General features: G+C 37.4%; 1 pseudogene across 1 annotated transcript; it reads left to right on the forward strand.

Annotated features, from left to right (window-relative positions):
• The first annotated feature begins 8,095 nt into the window (after window positions 1–8,095).
• On the forward strand, window positions 8,096–11,289 carry LOC308265378 (importin-5-like; annotated as a pseudogene). The gene has a single exon. The product of its transcript is annotated as an importin-5-like (transcript).
• Window positions 11,290–11,636: the final 347 nt, after the last annotated feature.

An 11,636-nucleotide genomic window follows, 5' to 3' on the forward strand; every position in this document is an offset into this window, starting at 1 on the left:
TGTTGAACCACCCTTGTTTTTCTGAGATGAAACCAAGTTGGTCTAGGCATACAATTCTCTTGATATGGTTTTGAAAGCATATAGCTGGTATTTTGTTTAATTTTTGCATCTATATTCATCAATAATATTGATCTGTAATTTTCCTTTCTTGAGGTATTTTTATTTGATGCTGGGGTTAATGTGATACTGGCCTTGTAGAAGGAATTTGGGAGAATTCCATCTTTTTCAGTTTCCCAGATCAAGTTGTAAAGTATTCGGATTAGTTCTTTACTGAAGATTTTCTAGAATTCATCTGGAAACCCATCAGGGCTTGGGCTTTTCTTTAATGGCAGATTTTTCATTACTGTTTCTCTTCCTTTGCTTGCTATTGGTTGGTTTAGGCTTGCTATATCCTCTTGGTTCAATTTAGGTAGGTTATATTGTAATGCCCTAACAAGAGCCTAGTTAAAATATTCTGTATATGTCTATTAGGTCCATTTGGCTTATAGTTTTCTTTAATTCTGAAGAGTCTTTACTCTTCTTTTGCCCTGAAGATTGATGTAGTGGCATTAGAGGTGTGTTAAAGTCTCCCAATGTTATTGTATTTGACTCTATTTGAGATCTGAAGTCCTGGATGGTTTGTTTTACAAATGAGGGTCCACCTACCTTTAGGGCATAAACATTTACTATCATTATATATTTTTGGTGGATTTTTCCTTTTAATAAAAGGAAGTACCCTTCTTTGTCTTTTCTGATGTGTTTTCGCTTAAAGTCTCTTTTATTGGATATCAGCATTGCTACTTATGCCAGTTTTTGGTCTCCATTAGCATGATATATCTTTTTTCATCCTTTCACTTTCAGTCTGTTAATGTCTGGCTGTAAGGTGAGTTTCTTGCAAACAGCATATATTTGGATTATGTTTTTAAATCTACATTGCCAGTCTATGTCTTTTGAGTGGTGAGTTAAGCCCTTTGATGCCGTAAACCAACTCAGTCCAAATGGGGCGCGAGTCCACTCACGATTGAAAATCTCAGAAAAGATGGGGAAGGATAGGGTGACATACTGCAGCCTCTTATCTGCAGCGATTCTTTCCCTTCTAGAAACTAAATTTCCTTAAGTTCCTACTGGCGGCGCCTTCTGGAAAGAATCTGATATGGACAAGAGCTTCTTGAGCTAATGACACTTTATCACAAGAACCCTGAAAAATTTATACCCTTCACCAGTAAAGTTAATAATAAGAGAAAAGGAGGTGAATGCAATCACTGTGAAACAATAGTGAATAACATGTAAACAAAGGTAAAAAAAACTGGTCTGGGCTTTCGGCTTTCAAGAGATTAACTCCAGATCTTCTCCCGGATCTTGCAGACAAGCAGTTCCAAAGGGCAATCTCCCAGAAAAAACGGGCACGCCCAAGGCTTGGAGGCCTCTCAGGGAATCTTCTTTAACTTTCTTGGAACTTTCCATCTTTTGGGCTCAGTCCGTATGGCAGGCATGGGGAGATGTGGTGATTCAGGTGGATGCGATAGAGTTTTCTCAGGTGTTGCCGTCTTACCTTCTAAAATCTGAAAGCTTAAGCAAACTCACAACACAGTTTGGAAGACAAACACCAAAAATACCATGTAGTTTTTAGATTTAGTTGTCAGATATACTTCCTTAGCTGTGAAACACTTTTCCCCAAATGATAGGCTTATTAGAAACCTATTCATCTTAAAAATAATCCATATTCCTGTCTCAGACCCTTTGCAATATCCTTTCCTTGGCCACGTGGCACCTCTCTCATCTTGGGCAGGGCTCATACTGGGTGTAAAGGTCAAGAATCTTCCTAGCCTTCAGCTCCATTGTATTGGGCAGTATTAGTTGCTCATAAACTGGGTTGCTTTGATGTTACACCCAACGTTTGTCTTCTCGTATCTGGGCAGGATCACAAAGAGAGGTAAATAGAGGCATCGGGTCGCCTCCCCCTCTAGGTTAGTTATTGATTAGGTTGAAGGTCAAAGATTGAGAGAAAATCTGCATTTGTAATTACTGACTGGAATTCTACCACTGCATCTAATCTCTAACTACGTTCTTTTACCATCTGAACAAAGCCAAGGACATTTAGAGGCTTGGACAAATTACCAGAAATTTTATTTTCCACGGACTCAGTTTCTCTCACAGTCCTGATCTTACACCACAGGAGCAATTCATGTGGAGAGTTAAAAGAATCATTATTAAAAGAATAATAATTATGAAAGAATATCTAAAAGTGGAGAGTACTTTCAGCCAGCGATCACACCTTCTCTCGGGGCTATTTCTCACTTTAAGATTTTGCCTATGGACTGCATGAATAATAATAATGCAGATGCCGAGAGGGTGTGGCTGTAGCTGGTATCTGCACTTTGACATTCAGAGTTATTATTGAAATATGATTTTTGTTTCCTTTTATTTTGTGTTCTACCTTCTGTTTGGTATAATGTTATTTTTTCTTACTTAGATGCCATGCTGATCAACTTCATTTCTTCTCTGGTTCTGGAGTCTGCTTATTTTTTTTCTTTCTTTATTTTTTCTTTCAGTATTTTCTCTATTGTTGTATTTGAACTTATAAATTTTTTGAGATTGTACTTATCTGCAGCTGTTCACTTTAGGTCCTTGTCTCTGGAGTCTGGAACTGTGAGGCTAGACAGTTTTGCTGCAGCACAGCCACTGCTAGGCAGGCGGGTTTCTTTTCTGCTCTCTGGTCAGTCTCCTAATCTTCGTATTCCCTGTCTCTTGTATTTATCATTTTTATTCCTCTTCTGATAGTATTTTCTGGCTTTGTAAAAAGCTGTTTTTGAGGCAATGGAGATCGAGTGTCAGTAGGGCTCCTAAGTGCTGCTTTTCTCTGTTGCCATCTTACCAGAACCCCCTTTGGGGAATTTTTAAACTCTCTTTCCCTAACTTCTAGTTTGAATATTTTTTAGTCTAAGAACATTATTTGTATGATTTCAAAATTTTAAGTTGTTGATTTGTTATAGTTTGTCTTGTAGATTAGAATGTTGTATATCTTGGTGACCATTTTATGTGAGCTAAGGAAAAATATATATTATTTTGCTATGTTGAATGGAGAATTCTACCAATGTAAATTAGAGCAAACTCAGTAATGGTGCTATTTGGGTCAATTATGTTCTATATTGATTTCCTGCCTGCTTGATTTATTAACTACTGGAAGAGAGATCTTGACATTTATAACTATACTATAATAGTATATAGGCCAAGTTCTGTTTTGCTTCATCATATTCTATTTTAATCTACTCTTTTTGGGTACAAAAGCAGTTACCATCATGTTTTCAAGGAAAATTTAACTATTTATCATATATTATTCCATTCTTGTTCTCTGATAATTTTCCCTATTCAAAAATCTATTTTATTTAAAATTAAAATAGATATTTCCAATTTTTTTATTAATGTTAAGATGATATATCTATCCCCATGTCATTTATTTGAAGTTCTCTGATTCCTTATATTTACAGTTATATTTGCAAACACCATATAGTTAGATCTTATTTTACTAATCTATTGTGACAATCTTTGATGTATTTAACTAGTATATTTAGAAAACTCTTAAAGTAAGTAGTGGTAGTATTGAGTTAATATTGACCATGTTTGCAAATTTTTGATTTCTACTTGTTTCTCTTTCTTTCTTTTTGCCTTCCCTCATTTCTTTTCATTGATTATTTGTATTGTTTCATTTTATATTCTCCCTTAGCATACCACTTATATTTTATTTTCTAATTTTTAAAGTGACTATTCAAGAGTTTAGTTACAATTACATATTTTATAAGGTTTAAGTACAGAGACCACCTTCAGATGACTGTGCCACTCACCTGTGTTGCAGGTACTATACATACATACATACATACATACATATATACATATACATATAAATATATATATATAATATATATAATATGTATATATATAATATGTATACATATACATATACATATAAATATACATTTAAAATATATATACATATAAATATACATATGAATATATATACATATACATATACATATATACATATATATGTATATATAATATGTATACATTTATACATATACATACATACATATATATATATATATATACATACATATATATATATAAAATTTGTGTGTGTGTGTGTGTGAGTCTGGGATGGAACACAGGGGCAATCGACCTCTGAGCTACATCCCCTGCCCTATATTTTTTATTCTCCATTTTGAAACAGGGTCTCACTACATAGCTGAGGCTGTCTATGAACCAGATCCTGTAGTCTCAGTCTCCCAAATGCTGTGATTACAGGTGTGCACCACCATGCTTTGCTGTTGTGGGTACCTTAGAACATAGGATTCCAAATTCATTTTGTTGTTCCTGATGGCATTCCCATTATTCATTTCAGTTTTCTATGTGCTTTAATCATTTGATATGTTGTTTTTGTTTCTTTAGATGAATATTGGACTTATTGATCTATAGAATAAAATAATAAAAGATCTGTTTTTTATGCTGGGGATTAAACCCAAGGGCATTCTACCTCCAAGCTACACCCCCAGTCTGCTTTTTATTCTTTATTTTTGAAACAGGGTCTCAATAAGTTGTAGAGGGCCTAAGTAGCTGAAGCTAGCCAATAACTCAGCCTCCCAAGTACTGGAATTGCAAGTATGTACCACCATGCCTGTCTAAAACATCTTATCTTTATACTTTCTCTCACTGTTTTTTCTTTTTCGTGCACATCTAATTTCTGAGATCCTTCTTTTTTTATTTTCTCTGGCATTTCTTATTTTCGTTTTTCTTAAACAGAGCTGGTAGAAATTGATACCAAGATGAATAAATTTTAAATGACAGTGATCTGGTCCAAAAAGTTTGTAGAAGAGAATATTCATCAACTTGGGTCCCTTTAGTTCTACGAAAAAGATTTTTAAAGTCAAATCAGTCAAAATAGGTTTCAGGATATGAGAGGAACATCATGACTCAGCTCTGCTTCTTGCCTCTTGCCTATTGCATTTAGAATTTTTCTTGGACTTGACTATGTGACAAAAGTGAGATGGTGCACTTTTGACTTCAGAGTCTGTCAGCTGTAGTCTAACACAGAGATAAAATGACTTAATGAAATATCTGGATGCATTAATTTCCTATTGCCAATGTAACAAATTATCCTGGATTTAGTGGCTAAAACATTTTATTATCATACAGTTCAGGACATAAGAAGTCTGCAAATCATCTGACTAAGATAAAAATTAATGTGCGGAAAAAGTTGGGTTCTTTTCTGGAAACTAGAGGAAAAAAATTTTTTTTCTTGTTTTTTCCAGCTACTAGAGGCTTTCAAACTCATAGCCCCTTTTTCAAAGCCTTCAATATCTGGGTTAATATTTGTCATACTGCAGCACTCTGACATTATGTCTTCTGTCTCCCTCTCCTACTTTTAAACACCTTTATAATTTTGTTGGGTGCAGTCATATAATCCAGCAAACATAATTCTATTTGTAACCTTATTTGCCCCATGCCATGAAATATATCAAATGTACATGTTCTAAACATTAGCACATGTTGTGCTAATTAGGGTCCATTATTCTGTCTACCACATGGGCCATTCAGATGTGTGTGGAGGGAGTGTTTTAATGAGGATTGAACCAGGAATTTTTCACCTCTGAACTACACTCTTAGCCATACACTGTCATTTTTTATTTTCAAATATAGTTTTGCTAAATTGCCTAAGACCTCACTAAATTATTAAGGCTGTCCTCAAACCTGTGACCCTCCTATCTCAGCCTCTCAGGTATTGGGATTACCAGCAAGTACCACCATACCTGGCTTCATTCATATTTTTATTTTTATTTTTTATTTTTATTTTTGTTTTTTGTGGCACTGGGGTTCCTGGAAGCCCTTCTCCTTCCGGGCTACACTCCCAGACCTATTTTTATATTTTTATTTGGAGACAGTGTCTCTTAAACCAGCAAGCACAGCTGACTTCGAACCTGACTGATTCTCCTGTCTCTGCCTCCCAAACGCGGGGATTACAAGTGTGCACCACCATGCCTGGCTCATTCATATTTTTAAAAGCAACTTTTTTTATATATTCAATTTGAGCCAGGTATGGTAGCCTGTAATTCCGGTACTAGGGACTCTGAGATAGGAGGATCACAGGTTCAAGGTCAGCCTCAGCAACTTAATGAGACTCTCAGCAACCTCTCAAGACCCTGTTTCTGAACAAAAAGATAAAATGTCTAGGGTGTAGTTCATAGTTAGAATGACCCTGGGTTAAATCCTCTGTACCAAAACTATATTTATATAATTTCTATTAAATTTGTAGCTTTGATGTGGAGTGTGAAGGCTATGGTTTAGCATAACATTTTTCTTAGTACCTTAACTTTTTACCCTCTAGATATAAACTTGATGATTAGTTGGTAGAAAGTATTCATAAAAAAAAGAAGCTAAATTTGGTTGTGGAGGGTGAAGAGCTCAGGTTGACATTATATTTTTAAAATTTATTTAATTAATTAATTTATTTATTTGTGTGTGTGTGGGTCTGGAAATAGAACCCAGGGGCATTTGTTCTTGGAGCTACACCCCCTGCCCTATTTTTTATTATTTATTTTGTAACCGGGTCTCACTGAGTTGCAGAGGGCCTCACTAAGTATCTGAGGCTGTCTGTGAACCACGATCCTCTGGTCTCAGTTTACTGAATGTTGGGATTACAAGCGTGCACCACCATGCCTGGCTACTACATTTTTTTAATGAAATGGACATTTTTTATAGAGTTGGGTAGGAGCATGGGGCTTAGCAAAGAGAAATTCATGTTGATGATAAAAACCTTAAGAGTTATCCACATATATACCATAATTAAAATCAGGCAAGTGACAGTCTTTTCAGAAAAAACTTAGTTACATAATAAAAGTTTAAGTGAGCCTGATTTAGAAATCTAAAAGTTATTATTCAAGGGCTTGATTCAGGCACATTCCTCTAGTAAGAAGATTGAGAAACAGTGGATCTACAGGAAGAAAGAGTCCACACAAAAGTAGAGTCATGCAAACAAGAGAGGCAGAGTGTTTTTAGAAAGTAACAATGGTAAGAAGGACTAGATGACACAAAAAGGAATTTAGGCCTGAAAAGTGGAATTTAATTCAGTTATAATAAGATAAACACCTTGGAGATAAGAGTCACTAAATTTGAGCATATTATGGAGAATAAGAAAGTAAGTGGGCAATTGGAGAGTAGTGGGTGGTATCTGAATGGGATAAGGAGAGAAGGTGGGAGAAATGGGCATTTGGTATGTGATAAGAGAAGCCATCAGCGGTGCTGTGCTGAAAGTATAGGGAAAAGAGTAAATGAAAACCAAGTCTTTGAGAAGACAGGACAGCTGTAGCAGCAAAGAAGTCATTTCCAAATGAGAAGCTCACCTTATCTATCTATTTTTCTATCTATCTCTTTTATTCAAAATAAAAAGGAAAGGGTGAGCAAAAATGTAGTCATATACTTTTCATTTGATTCTGTACAATTTTGAAAATCTCATCTAATTGCTTTTCTCTGTGATCAGAGAATACTTTCTCTGAGAGTAAGGACATGGATATGAAGATGACAAGTTGCCATGGTTGAGTCACAAGAATGTTGAGCCTTGTGTGCCTGTCACCCTAACAGATGAGAGTGGTTCCCAGATCTCTGTCATCCAGGAGACTGGCAGATGCTACAACAGTTCTGAAGAAGGCAGCTACCAGAGTGTAGACTCTGAGTTCCGTCTAGTGTCCTTCAGTCCAACCAAAAGGACTTCCTTCATGTAGGACACATCCAGTGACCAACTCCCTTGGCTCTTCTTTATCAAGCTCTGTTTCTTTCCAAAATTGCTGCTGAAATATCATCCAGGATACAACAGTACTGAGAGGTGAGGCCTTCAGGAGTTGCTTAGGTCATGAGATTCCAGGCCCACGGATGAGATGTTTATCTTGAGAAAACTGTGCTCATGCTCAGCATTGTGGCATGTGACTGTAATCACAGTTCTTGGGAGGTTGAAACAGTATGATCACAGATTTAAGATTAGATTCGGCAACCTAGTGAGGTCCTGGCAAAGTTATTGAGACACTGTTTCAAAATAAACAAATACTCCTTCTCTCTCATGCCTAAAGCAATGGTGGCAGCAGTGGTGGAGCAGCAACAGTTCTACCTGCTCCTGGGAAACCTGGTCAGCTCTGACCATGTGGTCTGGAAACAGGCAGAGGAAACATATGACAATATCTCAGGTCAGTGAAAGATCACATTCTTCTTACAAGTCATCATAAATACAACCGCTGCTGAGGAGGCAAGACAAATGGTTGCTGTTCTTCTAAGACATCTTTTGTCCTCTGCATTTGATGAAGTCTTTCTAACACTTATGTCAGATGTTCAGATTGCCATTAAGAGTGAACTATTAATAATTATTCAGATAGAAACACAATCTAGCATGAGGAAAATAATTGTGATATTGCTGCAGAATTGGCCAGGAATCTAATAGATGAGGATGGCAAAAACCAGTGGCCCGAAGGTTTGAAGTTTCTTTTTGATTCAGTCAGATCTCAAAACATAGGACTGCGGGAAGCTGCCCTTCACATATTCTGGAACTCTCCTGGTACTTTTGGGAATCAACAGCAGCACTATTTAGACATCATCAAACAGATGTTAGTTCAGTGTATGCAAGATCAGGAACATCCATCAATCAGAACCTTATCTGCTAGAGCAAGCTGCATTTATACTTGCAAATGAGCATAATGTTGCTCTATTCAAACATTTTGCAGACTTGTTACCTGGATTCTTACAGGCTGTGAATGACTCGTGCTTCCAAAATGATGATTCAGTCCTAAAATCCCTCATTGAGATTGCAGATACTGTTCCAAAGTATTTGCGTCCTCACTTGGAAGCAACTCTACAGCTAAGTCTAAAGTTGTTTGGAGACACCAGCCTCAACAATATGTAGCACCAGCTCACCCTCGAGGTGATCGTCACCCTCTCTGAGACTGCAGCTGTCATGCTGAGAAGGCATACTCATATTGTTGTACAGACTATTCCTCAGATGTTAGCCATGATGGTGGATCTGGAAGAAGAGGAAGACTGGGCCAGTGCTAAAGAGCTGGAAGATGATGACTTTGATAGCAATACAGTTGCTGGTGAGAACACTTTAGGCTGGATAGCATGTGGACTTTGTGGAAAGCTTGTTTTGCCAATGATCAAGGAACACATTATGCAAATGCTTTAAAATTCTGAATGAAAATATCAACATGTGGGGTTGATGGCTTATCTGCTATTGGTAAAGGATGCCACAAACAAATGGAAGGAATTCTAAATGAGATAGTGAATTTTGTTTTACTCTTTCTTCAAGATCCTCATCCAAGAGTAAGATATGCAGTGTGCAATGCTGTGGAACAGATGGCTACAGATTTTGCACCTGGTTTCCTAAAGAAATTTCACAAGAAGGTGATTGCAGCTCTGCTCCAACCAGCAGGTGCAGCCAATGCCACTGCTGCCCTCATCAACTTCACTGAAGAATTCCCCAAGTTGCTGCTTATTCCATACTTAGACAATTTGGTGACGCACCTGCACTCTATTATGGTACTTAAGCTTCAGGAGTTGATTCAGAATGGTACCAAGCTAGTTTTGGAACAAGTTGCGACACCCATTGCATCAGTGCAATACTGCAGAAGAAAAATTTGTTCCCTACTATGATTTATTTATGCCATCACAGAAGCTCATTGTTGAGAACACAGTTCAGAAGGAGCTCAGACTTCTGAGAGGAAAGACCATTGAGTGCATCAGCCTCATTGGTCTAACTGTTGTAAAGGAAAAATTCATGAAGATGCCTCAGATGTGATGCAGCTGTTGTTGAAGGACCATATGGAATTCAATGACATGGAGGATAATGACCCTCAGATCTTTTACATGATCTCAGAATGGGCCAGAATGTTCAAAATCCTTGGGAAAGAATTTCAGCAATACCTTCCAGTGGTCATGGGACCTCTAATGAAGACAGCTTCCATTAAGCCTGAAGTCACACTTCTCGATACCCAAGACAAGGAGAATATGAGTGATGATGATGGCTGGGAGTGTTTGAACCTTGGAAATCAGCAGAGTTTTCATATTAAAACTGCAGGACTAGAAGAAAAATCAACTGCTTGCCAGATGTTGGTTTGCTATGCTAAGGAGTTAAAGGAAGGTTTTGTGGAAGAGACCAAACAAGTTGTCAAACTGATGGTCCCTTTGCTGAAATTTTATTTCCATAATGGTCATGTGGCAACAGCAGAGTCCATGCCTCTTCTCCTGAAGTGTGCAAGGGTACAGGGTCCTGAGTATCTCACACAGATGTGGCATTTCATGTGTGATGCTTTAATCAAGGCCATTGGCACAGAGCCAGATTCAGATGTTCTCTCAGAAATCATTCATTCTTTCACCAAGGGCATTGCAGTAATGGGAGATGAATGTCTTAATAATTAACATTTTGAAGAACTGGGAGGTATACTGAAAGCAAAACTTGAAGAACATTTTAAAAATCAAGAGTTTCAGCATGATAAAAGACAAGATAAAGACTATGATGAACAGGTTGAAGAGTAAATACAAGATGAGAATAATAATAATACTTGTATTCTGACCAAGGTGTCAGAAATTTTGCACTTGATTTTCAGTAGCTACAAAGTAAAGGTGTTACTGTGGTGTGAAAAATTCCTTCCATTGTCAACCTAATTTGCCCACATAGACCTTGGCCAATCAGACAATAGGGAATATGCATCTCCGAGGATGTTATCAAGCACTATAGTCCAGCCTTGTTTAAGTATGCAGAATATTTCTTAGGGCCGATGCTTCAGTATGTATGTGACAGCAGTCCAGAAGTTAGGCAAGGTGTGGCATATGGCCTGTGAGTCATGGCACAGTAAGACAGAGATAACTGTTTCCCTTTTTATACAGAGCCTTGCCACTGCTTGTAAGAGTTATTGAGTCTGCAGATTCTAAGACCAAAGAAAATGTCAATGCTACAGAGAACTGTATCTCAGCAGTAAGGAAAATTATGAAGTTCAAGCCCGACTGTGTGAATGTTGAAGAAGTCCTACCACACTGGTTTTCTTGGCTTCCACTGCATAAAGACAAAGAAGAGGCTGTTCAGACTTTCAGTTACCTCTGCGACCTGATCGAAAATAATCACCCAATCGTTCTTGGCCCAAACAATACCAATCTGCCCAAAATATTCAATATAATGCAGATGAAGAAGTACATGAGACCATTAAACATGAATATCCTTATGCCAAACATTTGGCTTATGTAGTTTGCCAAGTACAAACTTCTGGAGGATTATGGACATAGCCCAGCTCAGTCCCAAGAAGGAGGTAGCCATATAGAAGCTCCTGAATGCTGCTTGAAGGGCCTTAATAGCACCCACCAGAAAAATGACTCCAAATAAATGTTTACCCTTTTGTTTTGGTTTCTTTATTTTATTTTTGAGCAAGAGAGAGTGGTAATGCTGTATATAGGCCATTCTTCTGGAGATCCACAAGTGGGAAGAATAGCCCTGGGTGCGGAATGGAATTGTGATGGATTTCTGTGAGACCACCGAAGGAGTTCCCCGTAAGCCCTACAGTAGCACTGAAGAATATTTTTCTATTGGTATATCTCACCCATGTGAACAGAATGGGAAATAAAGTTAATTTTCT

This window comes from Muscardinus avellanarius (assembly GCF_963383645.1).
Source record: "Muscardinus avellanarius genome assembly, chromosome: 7".
In the NCBI taxonomy this organism is placed as follows: domain Eukaryota; kingdom Metazoa; phylum Chordata; class Mammalia; order Rodentia; family Gliridae; genus Muscardinus; species Muscardinus avellanarius.